Here is a 25,403-nt window from a genome sequence, read left to right as displayed (position 1 = left end):
ACCCCACGTTCATTTCACAACATTACAGTGTGAAGTTTCTGTCCCCGCCGAGGAATTCTAAGTAATGACAACACTGTCGGTGCGTCCACATGATACAAGCCTTCCGTGATCACGCACCACCCCCACGCCTCCCCTCCCCCACGCAGTTGCTAGTAGCCAAGGAGGACACGGAGGATTAAAAAAACATGGACTCTTCAGAAGAGGTCATTATCTTCATTCGAGTTTCTGCACGGGAAAGTCACCTGACGCCACAATCTTCTGAACATAGTCATACTGAGAAATCCAGAGAGAGTTGTGTGGAGCTGATGGTCTTAATTAGCTTTGTAGCAGCTCATTTGGCCACGGCTTGAATGTAACAGACTTTAAATTGAAAGTGATTTAAATGTAACTATATTAGTGTTTTAAAGTACTTAAATATATAATAAGTAAAACCTATGTCACAACACGGAATCCTTGGCTGTGAAATACAGCCACACTTTCAACCACTTCGCTTCAGACATTTTAAATGCACTAAAAGCTAGAGAGCTAACGATAGACTAGCAGAACAAGTGTAATATGTTTACTAGTTACTAGTAGTTACTGTCTAGTTGTGGCAAATGTATGAGTTGTGTTTAAAATAACAGGAAACATCAGCATTCATTAACCACAGGAGGAAATAGAGAAAGGCATCGATATGAGTCGACATTGTGGGTTTCTACTCCCACATTGACACCGAGCAGCCGAGTTCCTGTTCTCATTTCAGATTAAAACTGTGATCACTGATCAGTCACGTCAGTCTGTGTGAGGATGAGGGTGAATATCTACCTGCTCGTCTTAGTGCTTGGCTATAAGGCCGCTGCAGGTAAGGACTTTATTTTTTAAATTAAATCAATTCGGTCTCATTGAAGTGGTGATTGTTGGAACAGTGGAAAGACGAACCAAGACGGCTTTATAGTTTTATGTCGTTTCTTTCGACTCTGCCGTTTTTCTGTTCTCTCAATAAATCCTCGTGCTCAAACCTTGCTCCTGCCTGCCTGCCTGCCTGCCTCTCACTCTGCGTTTGGGTCCACTATTTCTCACTCCTCGCAACAGTTTCTTTCGACTTTGAATCAAGTGTGCTTTATGCTGATAAAAGTACTGATTATTTAAATGTAGTCTGGTGGGTTTGATGATGGTGATTTCAGGGCTTTTTCATGTTAAATAAAAGGATCTTACTCTTTAACAGAAAGGTCTATCTCTGTAGGGATCATTTCCATAATGTTGTCAGACACTGAAGCCCTATTCGCACAGGATTAGTAGAATTTTTACAGACATGGCCGATTGGCACGGGATAGGGCTTTAGAATAATAATCTGAGCCTGTCAGCGGCAAAAACAGCCCTATTAGTGGACGGAAACTGACAAACATGGGAAAATAGGTTGAAGGTTGAAAAGGTTACCCTTTAATAAATGGATAACCAAGACATTTTGACTCAAAGGATGTTTAGAAGATGTTTAGAAGAGCGTGGCTGCAACCTCCATTAAAAATACTATATATTCCTCAGTATCTTTTAGTCTGAAAATTAGTTTTAGTACAGAAATCAATGTCTGATTCGATGAGTACTCGACTGATTTTGAGTCTGAAAACACTTTTGACTCATTTGCAATATTGTTACATTACAAATTTGAGGTGGCAGTAGCTCAGTCCGTAGGGAGTTGGGTTTGGAACCAGAGAGTCGCTGGTTCAAATCCCCGTACGCACCAAACTATGGAGGTGGACTGGTAGCTGGAGAGATGCCAGATCACTGCCAAGGTGCTCTTGAGCAAGGCACTGACTGAATACTTGCTTTAGACACAAAAAATTTCCAGCAAGATACACGATTTCTCAGGTCAGTCACTATGCGGTGCAGTTTACACCAATTGTTTTAAGAAATGCACTCACTGTTGTGCAAATGCAAATTATGATTTGAGAAATGCGCCAAAGTAACTGAGAAAAAATGTAACATAGGATTGTATTTCAGTGGAGACATGATTTCACATAGCTAAAAAAAAAACCTGAATGATTTAAATCAAGAGGCTACAATAATCTACACAGCTGGCATGCCTATTATGGTGAAATATGCTTCCACAGCATAGTTTTGCGTCCGAGGTCTCTGTACGACCTCGAACTTGTATCGTAGCCTATACAGCTCTGGGAGATCGCTGACGGCCAAAATCAACCTCTCGTCCATGTTCCGTTTGTGGATCCACGTGTATTCTGTGTTTTTGTTGTTTTTTCCAGACACTTGAATGTACGTCACAGCGCACTGCGGCCGCTCTTGCCGCGATCAAAGTTGAACCATGTTGACCGTGGCACGAGCAAGAGCGGCCAGCCGCAAAATGCCGCTTGCGCTGCGCTTTGCTCAGCGGCAGACCAGTTCTTGCACGGGCAAGCCATTGACAATGGGTTTCACAGCTCAGCGCTGCTGTTTGCGCATACGTCAATGGCCCCTCACTCTGACATCTCTGTATTAGTACATGTAAAAGGTGTGTGTATTTCAGGTCTGTGTGTAGTATGTAATAACAATAGTGTAAATTGTAATTAACCCTTTGGGGATCAATAAAGAGAATAAATTATGAATTAATTAAATATTAGAAATGCTGACAATCTGAGAACAGATTCTTATTTATTGTAATTGCATTTTGTTTCTTTTGCAGGAATAATCCATCAAACAGTTGAAGAAAAGAAACAGGTGTCTCTGAGATGTCCTCACTCTGTGGAGGGAGACGTGACGTGGAGCAGAGAGAGGAATGGAGACAAAACTGACATACTGACAGTTAATGGAGACAGAAAGACATAAAACACATTGATGACCCGGGCAGACGATACAGTTCATCAGCTGATAAGTCACTGTTCATTCTAAAAGCTGTCGTCTCAGACTCTGGAAGATACTTCTGTAACAATGAAGCAGCTGCAGATCTGACGGTGATCCCATCAGGTAACATCAAACTCCAATAAAATGCTTTCTGTTTCTCTTCCTGTTTTTCAGAATCATGTCTCGAAGCTAAATGTTTAATAAAAAAAGAAAATAAACTTTGATTAAAAGAACATGCTCTGGCACAATAATGAAATGATGCATTTCAAATGTAAATGCACCTTTTTAACCTTTAATGGCAACTATTTTGTAAAGTATAATCATTATTTATGTCTGAACAATGATTTAAAATCAAGTTTTAAATTCATGACACTATGATTGGCAGAATATTTACTTCCTGTATTTGAGGAGCTTTTTGGTGCAGCCTACATCTGCACTTCTGTGTGTAAGTTTTTAGTTTCAATTATAAAGATTTTAACGTACGCAACTAACTATGAAATCAAATACATTATTTATCTTAAGTGCAAAACTCTGATCACATCTCTGATTATTAATAGGCCTAATAATGTGACAAGACATTTAAACTTTATAGCACATGTTTAAACTGAGCGCCTCACAAAGGGAACAAGTGCTACAAAAACTTTGTTTACTCTTGAACAACGGATCTGTTTAAATGCATTATCATTACTATAATTTCAACAACATGGTAAAAGGGTCATCTTGTTCTTGTGTAGTCACATTTGGACAGATCTCTCCTCTAAAACATCATAAACATGGAGCACATGTTAAGTGAAAATAACCCTAAAACTCTTCAAATGGCCTCTGACTTCATACTGAACATGTGTAATACATTTATGACGGTGCATTATAAACATGAATCTATGTTTGTACTGACTCAGTATGTGTGTTGTGTTCAGGAACAACTATAGTCACTGCTCCAGAGAGGACCAACATCACTCTGACATGTCCTCATGATGTCGGAGCATCACGTGTTCCAACATGGAGCAGAGACTCTGGTGGAAGAAGGTTTGATGTTTCCTCTGTTGACCAGACGTTGACTATAACAGACGTGCAGCCTGGTGACTCTGGACTTTACTACTGTGATGGAAAACCAGCTGTTTATCTGAACGTGACCGAAGGTAAGAAAAAGGAAATCAGAGAGAAACACAGAAATATGGGCAGAAGTAAACTCACAAGGGGGGGACAGCCCTTAGATGGGGTTAGTCCTGACCCCAACGTGATTTCCGCCTATGGCTGTTCTCCTCTCTACAGTCTTTATGCTAAGCTAAGAGGCTGTGGCTTCATATTTACTTCAGACATAAGAATGTTATCTAGGGTCTCTATTCCTTTGAATAGAAACTGCTGAAAAATAACCTCAACCAAGAGGGCAGGTTAAATGCTGCCTTCACACGAAGCTTTGAGGTTAATTGTATTACAAAACATGACAAGTCACAACATCCTCTGCCAGCCGTGAGAACACTTTGCAAAATGTCGGACCACAGAAAGCCTGTCAACCCTTTCAAAATAGACACAGAAAACACATAGTCGTGATAATTTATGAAGCGCTCCTGTGTGTTCGTATTAATTAGAGGGTAGGGATGAACTATCATCGTATGGTTTGGAGGACTGTTTGGGAGAATAGGGTTAGACATCACCTGTCTGTGTTATCATGTATGGTTCAGGAGATATGATGCAAAATGCATAACTAGCTTATGGCGAAAAGTAAAATGACCGCCATGGAGCTCCAACATGGAGCAGAGACACACTACGAAGAAGGTTTGATGTTTCCCCTGTTGACCAGACGTTGACTATAAGAGACGTGCAGCCTGGTGACTCTGGACTTTTACCTGGACCATCAATTCTTTTTGTTTTTTATTATGTTGGTTTTTATATTTTAACCTTTAGATACAACAACCTATCAACCGTATTTAATTGTATTGAAATACACATGCACAACAAATAATATTTTATATAATAACTGTCTGTTAAAAGACATGCTATTTGTTCAAAGTGTTAATTAGTTCTTACTTTGTCTTCCAGCTGACCCTGAAGTCCCTCAACAACTTCCTATTTGGGTGTATGGAGTAGTCGTCTCCTTCCTCCTCCTCATCATCATCGTCTACTTCACTCGGAGACGGTTTAAAAGACGAGGTGAATCAAACCTGACCTGTTTACACATTAAAAGGACAAACATTGAATCAATAAATACACATTTAAGAAGACGCACTAAAAAAAGAAAGTATAAATAAACAGAAAAAGAATGATAACTGTCAAGAATCTGGCTTGGACCCAAGTGCAGAAATGCGAGGAGGAAGCAGCAGTAGAAATAAAATAATTCAATGAAAACACAAAGAGAGTTTACAAAAACACGCAAGCTGGTAATGTCCAAAATACAGAAAAAAACCAAAGAACACGGAAGAAACGGGGAAATAAAAGAACACGAGTAAAAAGCTTACACTGGAAGAAACTAACACACAAAGACTCACGACAGAAGACAACCGACGATCCACCAACAACAGACACAGAAAGCACAGGGACTAAATACACAGGGTAATGAGGAAACGAGGGACAGGTGCCACTAGGGCTGGGGAACAGGTGAAACACATCAGACAATCATAAGGACGGGAAAAACAAAGGACAGGAAGTAAATAACACAAGACTAGGGAAAAAAGACAGACTTCAAAATAAAACAGGAAATGGGAAAACCAACAGAAAACATAAAACCAACTAAACAAAGAAACTTGACAAAGGGACTAAACGTGACAGATAACTGTAGAAAAAGTTTCACATTACTGTTTGTTATTTTGCTATGAATATATATTATATATAATGATGAATGTATGATATGTTTAGGAACTGTTTAGAGTTGGATATAAGGGGTGCGGATAATAAACAAGCTTCCGTTTCGTCCCGCTACTTTTCGGACATATTGAACATATTGTTTATAACACTTTATAGATATTGTTTTTCCTTTTGCATGTTGCAACCATAGACTGTATATGAAGATCTGTATGTACAGTATATGGCTGCCATGCACTTTTTGTATTTTTATATTTTATGTTATTTTTTGTTCGAAATGAAATAAAGAAACCAGAAACCAACAAGAGTCCTGGTTCCCTTCAGCTCTGATGAGGCCTTGAAGTCTTCACATATGCACACAAAATTCTGACTAATAGGTCTGAGTTATTATGGAAGGCAGAAAAACGAGTGAGTGTGAAAACGCTCTAAAAGAACTGAGTTTGGTTCGTTTAAAGAGGATTATATGTGAAAACACTGATGTGTTTTTTTCACAGGAAGTGAAGAAAGAAGCCCAGTCTATGAAGACATACAGGATGGAGTCTTGCTTCAGCCGACTAATGGTGAGACATAAGAAATTTTCCTTTTTCTTTGGAAAAAAACAAACAGACAAGTTCCTCTTTCTATTCTGATTGATGTGAAATTAACTTCCTTCACTGTTTTATTCCTGCTTTCATTTATATGCATTGAGAATGGGAGCACTTCTGACAGACTATATTTTATATTTGATTTGATTTATTTTGGATTTGACAGACAACATAATCCAACGGATAACATGTTAAAGTGTGAACACTTATTTCCCACATGGTCCTTAGTGTTAGAACATTCAACACATGACAAAGACCTGTTGCAGGACAAAGACAATAACATTTAACACAAATCATTCAAGGATCAAGAGCATTCTAAAATCAAAAAATCACAGATCACATAAAATAATCAGTCTACTCTAATTAAAAAGATTGGTTACTCTGTCTATTCCATAAAAATGCCTTAAGCTGATGTCTAAAAGCCACTCTGGTATTTACAATTTTAAGGGAAAGCGGCAGATTATTCCACAATGTTATACCTGTATAGAAAAAAGCAATTCTATCTGCATTGTTGACTCTGGGCACTTTACAAGAACGGACACTATTGTGATTATGTTGTGTGCAAATATTTGGGAGCAGAGCCATTTATGACATTATACACATATTTCAACTTTAACTGCTCCACTATAACATGTACTGGCAGCAGTGCTACTAAAAGCTTTTAAAAAGCATCTCTACCAATATGAGTCCGGGTGGGTGCATTTAACAGGTAGCTGATAACATTATTTTGCATCACTTGCAGTCTGTTTTTAAATTTAACTGATAATCCACAGTACCAGGCAGAACATGTGTAATCAAAATGACATTGAATCAGTGATACAACCAGTAATTTCTTGATAGAAAAATCTAGATACCTTGTCCTGCGATACAGGAATTTCAGTTTACCGGCACACTTGGATAATATTTTGTCAGCAATAGTGACTTAAGCACTTAAGTGACCTTAAGTGCATTTGTTCTAGACAACTTCCTTCTTGTTCCAAATAAAATGGACCCAGCCTGTTGGCTGGGTAAACACTATCTAATTCATTACCTAGAGTCTTCTCAATTTCACTGATATCACTCCCAGAGACCAATAATGCAGAGTCATCAGCATATGAAAGCAGCTTACATTTCACTGCAGCTGGCATGTCAGTGATATAAACTAAAAATAAAAGGGGGCCAAGGATTGAACCTTGGGGCACCCTACAAGTAATATCCTGAGGATCTGATATGGTCCCCTCAACATCACAAACTTGAGTTCTTCCAGTGAGGTAAGATGTGAACCATTTCACAGCTGTATTTCTAAAGCCTATACTTTGTAGGTTTGATAGTAGTATTGCATGCTTTACAGTAGGGATGTCACGAGAACCGACACGACACCTTCCGGTTCTAAAATGACAAAACACAGACGATGCCCATTTTTTGAAGCACTGTAGGCACCGTTAGCAATGATGCCAGTGTTAGCAGCATTGGTGCTGCGCCTCTTCCGGAACTGATGGGGGCAGTATACACTTCAGAGTGTTCCAGTTGATACATTCAGAAGAAGGAGGTCATGAAGAAGTGGCTGAAAGTCAACTCTACCCGACCTAAAAAACGGCATGTTCACTGCAAACTCACGGTCCTCTCTTCCTGATTTACAGCCCCCCTCACTTGGCTTTAAATAACTCACCTTTGTCAGCTACGGCTGCTGAACAGGCTACACGTTGTAAACAGCCGTGGCCCGCTTGCCTGCTCATCCGGTAACGTTAGGCGTTAGCAGGGTTAGCATGGCTGCGTTAGCCACGGTTAGCCAGGACCCGTCGGGATCACTTTACTGGCAGTGTCTGAATTGTTTTTGCGAGTAACCAACTCGGGTACTCTAGCTATATAATTCAATGTGAGTACACAAATGTTGAAATTACATAAAATGCCCATCCCTTGTAGCCGTGATAAATTAGCCTGAAGCTAATGCTTAGCTAGCTGTTCAGGAGGAAATTAGCCAACGTCTCTGGTCACGCAACTGTTAGAAACAGTGTTGTTGTTTCTGCACAGTACCTTTTGAAAAGATGACTGGAAGTCTGGAATGTGTCTGAAGACACTAGTTGTTGCACTATGACTATTAGTTGCACTTTATTATGTTGTTCTATGCTCTATTGCACATGTTTTGTATGTCTTGTTATGACAATTTGATATTTTTCAAATATTTTAATAAAGAAGTTCATGTTTCAAGTTAAAGTACATGGAATGGTATCGTGACACCCTTAGTTAACAGTATCAAAGGCTTTTTGCAAATCAAGAAGAATCATGCCCACATACTTTCCTTCAAAGTTTTGTCGAATATAATGAAATAAATGAATAAGACAGGTTTCAGTAAAAGATGCTGCTCTAAATCCAGACTGAAGTTCATACAGTAGATTTTTTCTGACAAGGTACTCATCCACCTGCTTATACACAAGATGCTCAAACACCTTCGATATGGCTGTCAGAATTGATACAGGCCTATGATTACCAACATCTGATCTGCTAATTTTCTTAAAAAGGGGAACTACCCTGAGTACCCTAGAAATTGCATCGGCACTATCGCTCAGAAATCTGGAGGGAATAAGGTCCTGTCTAGTGGCTTTGTATCTTCATACACAAAAATGCATTTAGATTTGTCTGCATCTAACAAAACAACCTAAAAGACATCTTTTATTTTGGCAGGTGGAGGAACGTTGACCACACAAGCAGCTGCACACTGCATGGCAGATGTTTCAGGTAAATAACATTTCAGGTAAATAACAACAGATTCTCACTCCCAGCGTGTCAAATAGCGACGCTTCGTCATGTGCCTTTGGCGTTTGTTATTGACGCAAAAAGTGTCCTTTAGAGTCATATTTAGATGCGCTTGGTCAGAACTATTGGCTTCACTTTTTGAAACTCTTGGGACTAGCATCTAGCCATTTAGCGTCATATTTAGAAACACTTAGTCGGGACTCTTGGCATCTGGGTCAGGGCGTACGTTTAACTGACATGCGGCACAAGAACGCGTTTAGGAAAAGATGGTGGGTGGGGTTACATAATGTAAGTTTCAGTGACATGCGGGATAAGAACAGGACATGAACCCCATTCTCCTGGGTGAAAGTCCTGTGTTGTTTGACCCATCCTCCACCCCAACCAAGCTCACTATGCGGATTTTCGATCTTCATACTACTCGCTTCCGCAGTTGCTGGGAATAGGCATCGAGAATCGATTCCTTCTTGGAATCGTTCCAAAAATTACGATTCCATCGGAAGTATTTTAGTTGGGAGTGAGAACGGATTGTAAATAAATGAACACATTTTCCGACTACCTTTTAGAAAAAGCAGACAAATGGGACTGTCTCCAGGTGAACTAATTTGGTTGGTGACTTCGGGTCAAATTTGACCCATTTTCAAAAAGTTTCTATATCAGAAATTTGGGTTTCTTTCAACCAAATTGTCCAAAAACATAACGTGGATAGTTCCGTACAACCATTACTCTTTACAAGTAAAATAAATGATCAGTTCACTACTCATTCATTGAATTTGGGTGTGTTATTCATTTTTATAGCTTTTGAAAAAAAATGATCAAAGAACGTTGGAAAAAACAACAAAAATGTCAAAAAAAAGTGCAGAAAAATAGAGAAAAACATCGACAATAACATCGGAAATTTGTGACAAAAAAATTGGAAAAAAGTGACAAAAAAGTCGAAAAAAGTGACAAAAACATCTGAAAATACTCTGTTTACATATTTCTGGTAACATGCATTATATATTCATTGTGTTTCATTCCTTCCCACAGTGACATCACTTCCTAATGAGTCCCTATATTCCTTGATTGGCAACAATTATAATAATGAAGGTAACTTTAACACATATACAGATATATAAGCAGGTTTACTGGGTCAAAGAGGCCATGATATATGTAAAAAGAGATTCTATTTAAAACTGGAAATACAGAAACAAAATAATATCAATATTTATTTAACAAAACACTGAATGAGAAGCAGATGGTGATTTTTTTCACTCTGATTTTCTCGGCCCACAGGTTTGTCACAGCTCGCTGACAACACGTATTGTTTACTGGAGAAACCCAAAGCGCCAGCAAACAACCAGAACCAATAACTCTGCTCAGTCACTGCAACCGGGGAATGACTGTAACGGCTCTGTAGTGACACTTTCTACCTATTTATAGTATAGTTGTGATATCACAATGGACGGCTCGTTTAAAGGCACAGTTTCTGGATACTGGCTGTGTGCATTTCTCTGTGGATTGAACGTGTTGTTACTTTCACAGTAGTCTATATATCGACAATGATTGATTTACGGGATTGCCCCGTTGCCGTCGGAAATTCTACCGGAATCCCTCCCCCTTTTTGGCCAGATGTCCGTCACCGTCCTCTTTCTTTATGTTGGCGTTGCACTACTAAAACAACTTTTGAACATACACTTTCCACCAAAACAAGTTCCTTCCTGAGGCTATTTTGCAGAGGCACCGCGGCTCTGTGCGGAGCTTAGCACCGCCCAAGACAATTGTGATTGGTTTAAAGGAATGCCAATAACATAACATAGTTTTTATTTGTTGTTTTAGAAAACCTGATGTTTTTATGACTGGCTTGTTGTGTTTGTTTTGTGAAGCTCTGTGCTTGGTGTGGTCTTTAAATAAAGATTATTATTGTTATAATAAACCAGAGCAATGCGAGACTATGAAGATACAAACTACATCTGATTGTTTGCATTAATTCATTTTAGTTTGAGTGGTGTTCATTAAGACACGTTACTGAGTAATGTGTCTTGTCTTCTGAGTCTTCATGCTGGCAATGCGAGATTACTTTCACAGCATTTATATAGCACCTCGAATCAGCTTTATTATGAAAAATGGCGTAAAAATGTCACTTTTTCAATATGGGACCTTTAATTTACAGGCATACTATGTAACTTTCCCTCTTCGGTACCCCTACAGGCTGTCTCGTTGGAACTACAGCCACACAAGCTGTAGTTCCAATGAGACAACCTGTAGGGGGACCGAAGAGGGAAAAGTTATATAGTATGCCCTTACAACATGTACATATCAGCTTAGATCTGTTTTATTATTTTCACATGTTCACACAGTTTAACTCTTTGCAAATTATTTAATCAAGACAATTTGATGTTATGAAAATTGTGTTCTTCTAATTGGTCATTTAAAATTTTAAGTCATTACGAGTTAGTTATTTAAACTATACTTCAATGAATGATTATTTCTTTTGGCTTTGATTGACAGATACACCTTAACAAATCTACAGAGGATACTTTTACTTTTACCCAGAATAAATATTAATGAATGAACTCTTACAGTACATTAGAAAAAGAGAAGAGGCGAAAGAGAGAAAAAAAATCTTACTTAAAGGACAAATAGACAGTGAAGTAGAACATCTTAAATGTAAATGCTCAAATTAAAAGCTGAAGTTGGAATCTCGTTTACAAATGAGATTTGTTTTTTTTTTAAGTTCAAAATATTTTAATGTTTTCAGAATTTGAAAGTAGGTGACATGTTGCATCTTTGTTCTTCAGTTGTTTACAGTATATTTTTACAGTTATTAGAGACCGTCGTCCCCCAGAAAACGCTGAAAGTTGTTCAAGCAGCAAAATATGACCTATATTTATGTTTATAGCGGTGGTGGCCTCTAGTGGCCGTGGTGGTTGACGGGTGTAAAGCAGGACTTTCACCCGGGAGAATGGAGTTTGATTCCTGTATGAAACGTTTGTAACCTTTAGGAAGTGAATTATAGTGTCTGATTTTAACCCAAATCACTTTTTCTTTACTAAGTAAAGTAGTTTTGGTGTAAAACACAACCAAAAAGACTTTACATACAAACGTCATGTTCAGCGACACGTGCGTCACCTTCGGAAAGTAAAGTAACATGATCTTTTTTCTAAACTTAATAGTTTTGGGGCCTAAACACAGAAGCGTTTTTTGGCACGGGCGAAGCGGTCAGCTGCCCGGGGCGGCATTTTTTCATGACACATGGGGGGCGGCACGCTGGGCCGGATTAACCATTAGGGCAACTGGTCACAGCAGGACATCTAAGGGGCCCTGGGCATCGTCAAATATTATGTAATATCACGTTATAAATGCAGTGCTCACTCATGAAATGTTGATAATAAAGAACGGTGATTTAATAGTGATAAAGGGATGGTGCACTCCCAGGCCGGTGGGCAGTTGTATCCGCGCTAACGGCTCCTATAGTGGTCTTTGCTCCAGTCTGGCACCGGACACCCTGCGATGCCATCCAGCTCTGCGGCTCGGCACACCATTTAGGATTCACAAGGAGGAGCGACGCGCATGCACGGGATGCACGCACAGGCAGGCGGGGGCACAGGTGGATGAACAACGCACACTGCAGAAAACAAATGGCTCATGTTTTGGTATTGAAATGTTGTTCGTGTTAAATGGAACACTGATTGGGAGTCAGTTTCAGCCTCACAGTGACTATAGAAAGAATAGCACACATCATGTTCTCCTGGCAGGTGATTTTGTGTGTGCTTGAATTAAAAAGACAGACAGAGAGAGACAGAGAGACAGAGAGAGAGAGAGAGAGAGAGAGAGAGAGACAGAGAGAGAGAGAGAGAGAGAGAGAGAGAGAGAGAGAGAGAGAGAGCGAGAGAGAGAGACAGAGCATATCATTTCATAAGACTGGCACTCTCTCACCAATCTGCTCATTTCATACAAAGTGTATGTGTGTGTGTGTGTGTGTGTGTGTGTGTGTGTCAGTGTGAGTGCCTTTCCTACCAAAGCAGAGAATTAGCTCCACACATAGTTCATTATAGGTGAAGTCTTAAATATATTTGGAATATCCATTGAAATATGAATATGAAAAGAAAAAGAAAACATCAACATTCATTAACCACAGGAGGAAATAGAGGAGGGCATCGATATGAGTCAACATTGTGGGTTTCTGGTCGCACGCGACGCACATTGACACCGAGCAGCCGAGTTCCTGTTCTCACTTCAGATTAAAACTGTGATCACTGATCAGTCACGTCAGTCTGCGTGAGGATGAGGGTGAATATCTACCTGCTCGTCTTAGTGCTTGGCTATAAGGCCGCTGCAGGTAAGGACTTTATTTTTTAAAATAATCAATTCGGTCTCATCAGTTTTAAAAGATGATATTTGTAGTTCAACTCGAGAGATGCAACAGGTTGTAGTCGGTGTGAGGTTAACGTGTTGAGGGAAACTGCTTTAGAAAGTCTTGATCAGTCAACTACAGACAATAAAGTTTTATTTCGCATTACAGAACATGTAAACAAACATCTTCTAAACGTATGTCCTCATCTGTATATCTACATCTGCCCATTGCACATACTGTATAGTTTTTGCATTCTGCACTCAGCCCATTCAGCTTCCTTTTTCTTATGCTAAACAGCCATTTTGTATAGAACAGTTTCTATTTCTGTATTTATTTCTTATTAAAAGGTATAGTAAGTGATGTTCATCCATTACACTTTTTGTCAAATTCAGTGAATATCTCCTCACGGTCACCTAGCGCTCTATTTTCTGTGCGCTGAAAAAAAAAAGTGCGGTGATAATACAGAGCCCTGGCTGTGTGACTGGAAGATGGAGTGAATGAGCCACAAAGTGCTGTTCCAGCCAATCAGCAACAGGCGGAGACAGTTGATGGTAGGGGCGGGGGGTGAGGGGGGGAACGGGGGTGGCAGTAGGTGAATGTGCCGGCCGGCCAGTAGTTATCTGTCCCTGAATCTGGGGGGCGGAGCTTCTGAAGGGGGCATTAAAATCTTACTTTTAATGGAAGCCCATTGTGTTAGTTGGTAAAAAGACATCTGAGGGACTCTGATAGTACTTTTGAAACCCTTTATTAAAGGGTAATTTTAAGGTATTTTTCAACCTGGGCCCTATTTGCCCACGCATTTGTGTCTAAGTGACTAAAAATCTTTGAAATTGGTCCAGGATTTAGTGAAAAGGCTTTAACCAGCAGCCACGAACCGGGCTGCAATGTAACCCTATGGGACAAATGTTCACCGTCAGTTTGCGTCCACTAAAAGTTTTTTGCTGCTGACAGGCTCAGATTATTACTCTAAGTGTCTGACAAAGTTATGGAAAGGATTCCTACAGAGATAGACCTTTTTGTTAAAGAATAAGATCCTTTTTGTTGAACATGAAACAGCTCGGAAATCACCATCACCAAACCCACCAGACTCCATGTAAATAAATAGTACATTTAGCGTGTATAGAACCAGCATATTGTCGCATGTAAATGGGTGAATTAATTGGAACAGTGGAAAGACGAACCAAGATGGCTTTTCATAGTTTTATGTTGTTTCTGTTGTGGTTTTGGACATTTCTGTTAGGTTTCAGTATTTTACTTTGTATTTTGTTCTATTTCTGTTACCTATATTATTGATTTCTGTATGTATCTTGTTTTGTATATTTCTGTTGTGTATATTTGTATTTACGTATTTCCCTGTTCATTGTGTAGTTTCTGTTTACCCTGTTTTGACTGTTCTGTTCTCTGTGTATTTCTGTTTCCTGTTTTATTTTGATATATAGTCTGTTTTCTGTCTTGTCATGTCTAGTTTTACTTTTTGTGTTCCTGCCTTTGTTGATTGTCCTGCCCCGCCCTGATGTGTTTCACCTGTTGTATCACCCGTCCCTCATTTGTTTATTACCTCATGTATTTAACCTCTGTGTTCCCTTTGTCTCTTGTCAGATCGTTTTGTGTCTGTTTGTGCCCGTGCCCTGCCACCCTGCGTGTGTTCATGTCCTTCCCTGCGTTCTTTTGTGAGTTTTCCGTGTGATTCTTTTCCTGTTGTTTTTCCAGCCCCCGTGCTGCCGTTTTTCTGTTCTCTCAATAAATCCTCGAGCTCAAACCTTGCTCCTGCCTGCCTGCCTCTCACTCTGCGTTTGGGTCCACTATTTCTCACTCCTCACAACAGTTTCTTTCGACTTTGAATCAAGTGTGCTTTATGCTGATAAAAGCACTGATTATTTAAATGGAGTCTGGTGGGTTTGGTGATGGTGATTTTGGGGCTTTTTCATGTTAAATAAAAGGATCTTACTCTTTAACAGGTCTATCTCTGTAGGGATCATTTCCATAATGTTGTCTGACACTGAAGCCCTATTCGCACAGGATTAGTAGAATTTTTACTTGACAAATTACACACATGGCTGATTCGTACGGGATAGGGCTTTAGAATAATAATCTGAGCCTGTCAGCGGCAAAAACAGCCCTATTAGTGGATGGAAACTGACAGTAGGCAATTGTCCTTTAACGTTGCAATGCAACTTGTTTCGGTCTTGCTAATACTGGATCAATTTAAAATGAAAGCTGCAAGCAGCGTTGGACTGGCCCTCGCTCCTCTGCGCGCGTCGGGTTTACTGGCGGACGCCGATCCACGCGACCCTGCATTTGTGCAACCGTCGGACACAGCGCGCACGGTGGAGTGTGCGCCGTTTGAGATGGTGTATTGCAAAAGTTGTACCAAGTGTATGGGGCGGGGATAACCGTCATAAATGAAAAAGGAACTCCCTGCTGAGTTCACTGATTCCTCACACAAGAGTCTACGATAAACGGGTCACCAGTTATGAAAGGGGTGTGGTTTAAGCATAAGGGGCGGGCCAAACCATCTCCAATGAAAAGGGAACTCTCTACTGAGTTCAATGATACCTCACACAATAGTCTACCTTAAACTTTTTTGTACGTCTTGACATGCTACATACAGTATGTATACCACGTCTACATTAAACGTACTGCAGGGGCTCAATTTCTTCAAATTTTGTAGGGGGCGCTAACGAGCCATTTTTGTGCGCCTATTCCCGAAACCCGTAAAATATGTAAATTTTCACCAGGCATGATGTGACCGCCAATTTTGGTGAGTTTTTCAATATGTTGAGTCCCTCAAAAAGGCGATTAATTTGAAGTAATAATAATAGTAATTCCTTCAGTTTCAATAGGGCCTTTGCCGCTGTCGTCGCTCGGGCCCTAAAAATGTTCCCATCAGTCATTAGACTCAAAAACATGGGAAAATAGGTTGAAGGTTGAAAATGTTACCCTTTAATAAATGGATAACCAAGACATTTTGACTCAAAGGGTCTTCATCCAGATGTTTAGAAGATGTTTAGAAGATGTTTAGAAGAGCGTGGTGGCAACCTCCATTAAAAATATATATTCCTCTGTATCTTTAGTGTGGAAATCTGTTTTAGTAAAGAAATCAATGTCTCATTCGATGAGTCTGAAAACACTTTTGACTCATTTGCAGTGTAATAACAATAGAGTGTAAATTGTAATTTCCCCATTGGGGATCAATAAAGAGTATAAATTATTATAAATGAATTAAATATTAGAAATGCTGACAATCTGAGAACAGATTCTTATTTATTGTAAATTGTGTTTCTTTTGCAGGAATAATCCATGAAACAGTTGAAGAAAAGACACAGGTGTCTCTGAGATGTCCTCACTCTGTGGAGGGAGACGTGAGGTGGAGCAGAGAGAGGAATGGAAACAAAACTGTCATACTGACAGTTAAAGGAGACAGAAACATAAAACACATTCATGACCCGGGCAGACGATACAGTTCATTGGCTGATAAGTCACTGTTCATTGTAAAAGTTGTCGTCTCAGACTCTGGAAGATACTTCTGTAACAATAAAGCAGCTGCAGATCTGACAGTGATCCCATCAGGTAACATCAAACTCCAATAACATCGTTCTGCTTTCTGTTTCTCTTCCTGTTTTTCAGAATCATGTCTCTAAGCTAAATGTTTAATCAAAAGTAAAGAATAAACTTCGATTAAAAGAACATGCTCTGGCACAATAATGAAATGATGCATTTCAAATGTAAATGCACCTTTTTTAACCTTTAATGGCAACTATTTTGCATACACTATTTCGTATAGTATAATCATTATTTATGTCTGAACAATACGGTGGCCGACAGGGGCAAATGCACTGCAACTTAATGAAACACACGCAAATAGACAAAACACATTTACATTGATTTTCAACCCCATAGAGAGAGAGAGAGAGAGAGAGAGAGAGAGAGAGAGAGAGAGAGAGAGAGAGAGAGACAGACAGACAGACAGACAGACAGACAGACGGGGCACGTACAATCTCAGAACGGTGTGCACCTGCTTTGAGATCATAGACTGTAAATATTAAGTCTGTGTTTGAGATATGTTCTCTCTCGTTTGGTGGGTGTGTCTCTCTTTTATTGGCTCAGGTCCCAGGTGGTGATACTCAATCAACAGAGACATGTCTGTAAACTCGTGGTAATAAAAAGGCAGAGCGCTCTCTCCCCATGGGCATAGGCGTCGATTTCGGTGGGGACGATGGGTACGCGTACCTACCAGATTTCGTCATGAGTCATTTTTTTGTCAGTTTTCAGTGGCTGTGAGGAGCAATATGAGAGAGAAATTTGGTAATCATTGATCATTGTTTACGTACATTAAACCACGTTTTTATTCATTAGTAAGCTACAGGACAGCGTCTTTCAAAACATGACCTGCGCGAAGAGAAAAAAAAAAATGAATGCGTCATTGTACCCAGCACTTCTGGAAATGTACTGCCGAATGCGTCTCTGTCCCCAGCACATTTCAAACCAAACTGACACCCATGCCCATGGGGTCGAAAATCAAGCTGTTCCCCATAGCGCTCCCCCTAGAGGCCGTTGTGTAATCAGGATGTAGCGTTGTTTTTTGCATCGTTTCTGTATTTGCAGCGCGTTTGCTAAATGCTGCGCATGTGTTGTCAATTTTATGAAGATGTTTTCTTAATTTGCTTGTGTTTTGTCTATTTGCATGTTTTTCATTAAGTTGCAGTGTGTTTGTCCCTGTCGCCCACTGTAGTACAAGGATTTAAAATCAAGTTTTAAATCCATGGGGCTATGATTGGCAGGAATATTTACTTCCTGTATTTGAGGAGCTTTTTGGTGCAGCCTACATCTGCACTTCTGTGTTTAAGTTTTTAGTTTTAATTAGATTTCAACATACACAACTAACTATGAAATCAACCACATTATTTATCTTAAAAAGTGCAAAAATTGGCTAACTGATCACATCTCTGATTATTAATAGGCCTAATAATGTGACAAGACATTTAAATTTATAGCATGTTTAAACTGAGCTCCTCACAAAGGGAACAAGTGCTACAAAAACTGTTTACTCTTGAACAATGGATCTATTTAAATGAAGGATTACATGCATTTATAATCTTAATTATAATGTTAACATGTTAAAAGGGTCATCTTGTTCTTGTGTAGTCACATTTGGAAAGATCTCTCCTCTGAAACCTCATAAACATGGAGCACATGTTAAGTGAAAATAACCCTAAAACTCTTCAAATGGCCTCTGACTTTATACTGAACATAGTTACCTTTGGTCAGAGCCAGGCTAGCTGTTCCCATGGGCGTACATTTCATCCAACAGATGACAGATGTAAACTTACATTTTTTTAAGAGCAATTATTGAAGGGGACACAAATACAGCCAGATTTGTTCTTGTAAAAAGGATATGTAGTAGGCTGACATCGGATGAAGTGATTCTTTTCTCTTATACAGATGATGCTGAACTGAGCCTCCTAGCATGCAGGCTAACTAACTAGCCAGCCAGTCAGCTGGACAATAAATTGGTAAAGTTTAACAACTTAATATTTCATTTACACACTCTTGTAACAGCGTAGAAAAGCACAGTGCTCTGGCCAAATGAGTGACAACTTTGTTCGGCTCATTTTCTGTAACTAGTGAAAGCATGTTGGGTGGAATTAGCAAGCTAACGTTAGCTAACGTTAATGAAGTATCCTTTAAGCTACCAAAACAAGCTAAGTAACTTTATAACCGCTAACATAGTGGACTCGTGAAAAAATACACAATTTCTTTGTCATGACTAATTTATGATTGACTCAGCATCATCTGTATTAGAGAAAATAATCACTTCATCTGATGTTTAAAGTGAATGAAACTGCCTTGCCAGTGTACTTAGTGGCCAGATTCGTTCTCTCCCACGAGTCCAACCGGGCTTTTGTTCTGTGTACAGTTAACGTAAAGGGAGAAACCAAGCAGTGGACCAAACCACTGTGAGGCAAGAGAGGGGGGACTCAAAATGTTTCTAAACTTAAAAACGCATTTTGTTGCCCCATGAGCGTTTATACTGTTTTACTGCTTACACAATTATTTGAAGTATATAATATTTACAATACATAGCGTGGTTTCTAATGAAATTTAAAGGAGGGGTACAGCCCTAAGATGGGGTAGGTCCCGACCCCCCCGTTACTTCCGCTTATGGCTGTCCTCCTCTCTACAGTCTTTATGCTAAGCTAAGCTAACAGGCTGTGGCTTCATATTTACTTCAGATATAAGAATGTTATCTAGTGTCTCTATACCTTTGAATAGAAACTGATGAAAAATAACCTCAACCAAGAGCGCCGGTTAAATGCTGCCTTCACACAAAACTTTGAGGTTAATTGTAGTTCAAAACATGACAAGTTTATAGCACTTCAATAAGAAATTCATGTTGTTTAGGTTAAAACACTCTAAAGGAAATGTTCAATTATAGTGTGATTAAAACTCACTATTTACATTATTTACAGTACTTGATTTACAGCTGATTTGTGAAAAGGTAGCCTACACAACCTTATTTAACAGTAATTTAGTTTTACTGCGAACTGTCACAGGAAGTGCTTTTATTTTGAAGTAGGCTACACGGAAGTTGTCTGTTGTGTAGCCTACTCTTGCTAGCTTACTGAGATGCAACATGTCCACTTTCTTGTTTGTAAAACTGCAACATATTGAACAGTAAATGGTCACAGTAAAAGACAAGCGCTTTTGGTCGTCATTCGAAGCGATTCCACTACAGGCAGAGTTACTCTCCACGGCTGATAAAATGCAATGATATTTACGTGTAGCAAGCCTCAACATTAATTCCCGACATGTTTATATCTGTCAGCCGCTGACGTACCGTCACCTGTTGGGACATACATGCTGTCCGTACCGTCTCTGGTTCTGACCACGGGAACAGAAACAGGACAGCTCACTTCAACGCAGCGTAATAACTCCTGAAAATAATATCCATCTCGCAAATGTATTTGTCTCTGCAGTCATCTCAACCATTGAATACAGCGACAGGAACATAATACGGCTTTTTTTTTTTTTCCTGTGAAGAAATGTGCGGTGTTGGTGAATTCTTTAAAAAAACAATGCACCACTAAATGTTGCATTAAAATGCGTTGTAACTCGCGTTACTGAGATTGTAACGAGTATAATATTACCGAAATTTAATTAGTAATGCGTTATATTATTGCGTTACAGCAAAAAGGAATACATTACTGTAATTGCGTTACTTTTGTAACGCGTTACTCCCAACACTGTAAATGGATAACCAAGACATTTTGACTCAAAGGGTCTTCATCCAGATGTTTAGAAGATGTTTAGAAGAGCGTGGTGGCAACCTCCATTAAAAATATATATTCCTCTGTATCTTTAGTCTGGAAATCTGTTTCAGTAAAGAAATCAATGAGTCTGAAAACACTTTTGACTCATTTGCAGTGTAATAACATAAAAATAAGAGTGTAAATTGTAATTTCCCCATTGGGGATCAATAAAGAGTATAAATTATTATAAATGAATTAAATATTAGAAATGCTGACAATCTGAGAACAGATTGTTATTTATTGTAAATTTTGTTTCTTTTGCAGGAATAATCTATAAAATAGTTAAAGAAAAGAAAAAGGTGTCTCTGCGATGTCCTCACTCTGTGGAGGGAGACGTGAGGTGGAGCAGAGAGAGGAATGGAGACAAAACTGTCATACTGACAGTTAAAGGACACAGAGAGATAAAACACATTCATGACCCGGGCAGACGATACAGTTCATCAGCTGATAAGACACTGTTCATTGTAAAAGTTGTCGTCTCAGACTCTGGAAGATACTTCTGTAACAATGAAGCAGCTGCAGATCTGACAGTGATCCCATCAGGTAACATCAAACTCCAATAACATCGTTCTGCTTTCTGTTTCTCTTCCTGTTTTTCAGAATCATGTCTCTAAGCTAAATGTTTAATCAAAAGTAAAGAATAAACTTCGATTAAAAGAACATGCTCTGGCACAATAATGAAATGATGCATTTCAAATGTAAATGCACCTTTTTTAACCTTTAATGGCAACTATTTTGCATACACTATTTCGTATAGTATAATCATTATTTATGTCTGAACAATACGGTGGCCGACAGGGGCAAATGCACTGCAACTTAATGAAACACACGCAAATAGACAAAACACATTTACATTGATTTTCAACCCCATAGAGAGAGAGAGAGAGAGAGAGAGAGAGAGAGAGACAGACAGACAGACAGACAGACAGACAGACGGGGCACGTACAATCTCAGAACGGTGTGCACCTGCTTTGAGATCATAGACTGTAAATATTAAGTCTATGTTTGAGATATGTTTTCTCTTGTTTGGTGGGTGTGTCTCTCTTTTATTGGCTCAGGTCCCAGGTGGTGATACTCAATCAACAGAGACATGTCTGTAAACTCGTGGTAATAAAAAGGCAGAGCGCTCTCTCCCCATGGGCATAGGCGTCGATTTCGGTGGGGACGATGGGTACGCGTACCTACCAGATTTCGTCATGAGTCATTTTGTACCCACCACTTTTTTTGAAAACCTCGATCTCAATTTAGTTAAAAAAAAAAAAAAAGTCCTTAAGACATAATTCTTGAGCGACAGATGCCAAAAAATCCACAACAATCTCTATTCCTACAGAGCAGACACAGCCGCTCTGCTGCTGCGCTGGCTGCACGCTTCTCTGTTCACTACACTGCCTGTCGGGACATTCTGCTTAACGTGAAAAAAGCTTAACGTGGTTTAATGTACCTAAACAACGAGCAATCATCACCAAATTTCTTATGGCCATATCTTGTAATGAACACTTAAGCCTGTAAAAAGTACTAAACCGAAATCCAACGATTATAGAAGTTATCTCACATTAGCGTTGTCTTCTTCATTGGCGCCTATGGCGAGGAAAAAGCTTGTACCTAAACAATGATCAATGATTACCAAATTTCTCTCTCATATTGCTCCTCATAACCACTGAAAACTGTCAAAAAATCGAACCAGAAATGTGGTGATGATTGATCGTTGTTTAGGTACATTAAACCACGTTAAGCTTTTTCACGTTATGACTTATAAAGCCCATGAGAACCGTGGGGAGTCAACCCACAGCCGCTCCGCTGCCCTGCTGAAAATGTGAAGCAGAAACGTTTAATGTCAGATAACGTCTATAATAATTGGACTTTGGGTTCGATTTTTTTGTCAGTTTTCAGTGGCTGTGAGGAGCAATATGAGAGAGAAATTTGGTAATCATTGATCATTGTTTACGTACATTAAACCACGTTTTTATTCATTAGTAAGCTACAGGACAGCGTCTTTCAAAACATGACCTGCGCGAAGAGAAAAAAAAAAATGAATGCGTCATTGTACCCAGCACTTCTGGAAATGTACTGCCGAATGCGTCTCTGTCCCCAGCACATTTCAAACCAAACTGACACCCATGCCCATGGGGTCGAAAATCAAGCTGTTCCCCATAGCGCTCCCCCTAGAGGCCGTTGTGTAATCAGGATGTAGCGTTGTTTTTTGTTGCATTTGTTTTCGGGGGTTGCCTGCTTTTCTTTTTGCATCGTTTCTGTATTTGCAGCGCGTTTGCTAAATGCTGCGCATGTGTTGTCAATTTTATGAAGATGTTTTCTTAATTTGCTTGTGTTTTGTCTATTTGCATGTTTTTCATTAAGTTGCAGTGTGTTTGTCCCTGTCACCCACTGTAGTACAGGGATTTAAAATAAAGTTTTAAATCCATGGGGCTATGATTGGCAGGAATATTTACTTCCTGTATTTGAGGAGCTTTTTGGTGCAGCCTACATCTGCACTTCTGTGTTTAAGTTTATAGTTTTAATTAGATTTCAACATACACAACTAACTATGAAATCAATCACATTATTTATCTTAAAAAGTGCAAAAATTGGCTAACTGATCACATCTCTGATTATTAATAGGCCTAATAATGTGACAAGACATTTAAATTTATAGCACGTTTAAACTGAGCTCCTCACAAAGGGAACAAGTGCTACAAAAACTGTTTACTCTTGAACAATGGATCTATTTAAATGAAGGATTACATGCATTTATAATCTTAATTATAATGTTAACAACATGTTAAAAGGGTCATCTTGTTCTTGTGTAGTCACATTTGGAAAGATCTCTCCTCTGAAACCTCATAAACATGGAGCACATGTTAAGTGAAAATAACTCTAAAACTCTTCAAATGGCCTCTGACTTTATACTGAACATAGTTACCTTTGGTCAGAGCCAGGCTAGCTGTTCCCATGGGCGTACATTTCATCCAACAGATGACAGATGTAAACTTACATTTTTTTAAGAGCAATTATTGAAGGGGACACAAATAATACAGCCAGATTTGTTCTTGTAAAAAGGATATGTAGTAGGCTGACATCAGATGAAGTGATTCTTTTCTCTAATACAGATGATGCTGAACTGAGCCTCCTAGCATGCAGGCTAACTAACTAGCCAGCCAGTCAGCTGGACAATAAATTGGTAAAGTTTAACAACTTAATATTTCATTTACACACTCTTGTAAGAGCGTAGAAAAGCACAGTGCTCTGGCCAAATGAGTGACAACTTTGTTAGGCTCATTTTCTGTAACTAGTGAAAGCATGTTGGGTGGAATTAGCAAGCTAACGTTAGCTAATGTTAATGAAGTATCCTTTAAGCTACCAAAACAAGCTAAGTAACTTTATAACCGCTAACATAGTGGACTCGTGAAAAAATACACAATTTCTTTGTCATGACTAATTTATGATTGACTCAGCATCATCTGTATTAGAGAAAATAATCACTTCATCTGATGTTTAAAGTGAATAAAACTGCCATGCCAGTGTACTTAGTGGCCAGATTCGTTCTCTCCCACGAGTCCAACCGGGCTTTTGTTCTGTGTACAGTTAACGTAAAGGGAGAAACCAAGCAGTGGACCAAACCACTGTGAGGCAAGAGAGGGGGGACTCAAAATGTTTCTAAACTTAAAAACGCATTTTGTTGCCCCATGAGCGTTTATACTGTTTTACTGCTTACACAATTATTTGAAGTATATAATATTTACAATACACAGCGTGGTTTCTAATGAAATTTAAAGGAGGGGTACAGCCCTAAGATGGGGTAGGTCCCGACCCCCCCGTTACTTCCGCTTATGGCTGTCCTCCTCTCTACAGTCTTTATGCTAAGCTAAGCTAACAGGCTGTGGCTTCATATTTACTTCAGATATAAGAATGTTATCTAGTGTCTCTATACCTTTGAATAGAAAATGATGAAAAATAACCTCAACCAAGAGCGCCGGTTAAATGCTGCCTTCACACAAAACTTTGAGGTTAATTGTAGTTCAAAACATGACAAGTCAAGCAAACATCCTCAGCAAGCCGTGAAAAGACTTTGCAAAAATGACAGACCACAGAAAGGTCACAGCCTGTCAACCATTTCAAAATGAGTGTATGATCTTATCAGCACTTTCTGCAGTGAAATATGTTCATGCCCTATCTTATGTTCTCTTTCTTGCTCTGAAGGTAACAAGGCACCACGCATAACAACCACAAGGACAAACCCAACAACCCTGACAACAACCACAACAAGACAAACATCAGCAGCGCTTCCTCCAACAGAAGCAAAAGTAACAACTGTACCATCAACTCCACCTCAGAGTGGAGGTAACAAGACACAACATACACAACATAATAGCGATAATTTATGAGGCTTTCCTGTGTGGTCGTATTAGATGGTAGGGATAAACTACGCATATCGTCGTAGGTTTGGAGGACTGGTTGGGAGAATAGGGTTAGACATCGCCTGTCTGTGTTATCATGTATGGTTCAGCAGATATAATGCAAAATTCATAACTAGCTTATGGCGGAAAGTAAAATGGCTGCCATGGAGCTCCAACATGGAGCAGAGACACACTACGAAGAAGGTTTGATGTTTCCCCTGTTGACCAGACGTTGACTATAACAGACTGCACGTCTGGTGACTCCGGACTTTACTACTGTGGTGGAAAACTAGCTGTTTATCTGAACATGATCGAAGGTGAGAGACAGGAAATCAGAGGGAAACACAGAGTAGAGCGGTAATTTCCTTGAGGCTCGTCCAGCATATAACTCTCCGTGACACTACAATGTGTCAGTTTACACTTTCTGGTTTTGTACATATTA

General features: G+C 39.4%; 2 long non-coding RNA genes across 2 annotated transcripts in view; one reads left to right on the top strand and one right to left on the bottom strand.

The window, feature by feature from the left end:
- LOC118493313 overlaps positions 1–5,317 on the bottom strand; it is a 35,828-nt gene extending 30,511 nt beyond the window's left edge. Inside the window, exons 1-2 of the long non-coding RNA XR_004895305.1 lie at positions 5,268–5,317; positions 4,840–4,978 (exon numbers count right to left, since the gene is read on the bottom strand). This is a non-coding gene — a long non-coding RNA (uncharacterized LOC118493313). The remainder of the gene's footprint in view (positions 1–4,839; positions 4,979–5,267) is intronic.
- LOC118493314 lies at positions 748–24,924 on the top strand. The gene is made up of 4 exons (XR_004895306.1): positions 748–841; positions 2,654–2,934; positions 3,729–3,950; positions 24,765–24,924. It is a non-coding gene; the product is annotated as an uncharacterized LOC118493314 (long non-coding RNA).
- Positions 24,925–25,403: the final 479 nt, after the last annotated feature.

The sequence above is a fragment of the Sander lucioperca genome, chromosome 16, assembly GCF_008315115.2.
Source record: "Sander lucioperca isolate FBNREF2018 chromosome 16, SLUC_FBN_1.2, whole genome shotgun sequence".
NCBI classification, from domain to species: Eukaryota; Metazoa; Chordata; class Actinopteri; order Perciformes; family Percidae; genus Sander; species Sander lucioperca.
This window is presented reverse-complemented; position numbering and strand designations above follow the sequence as displayed.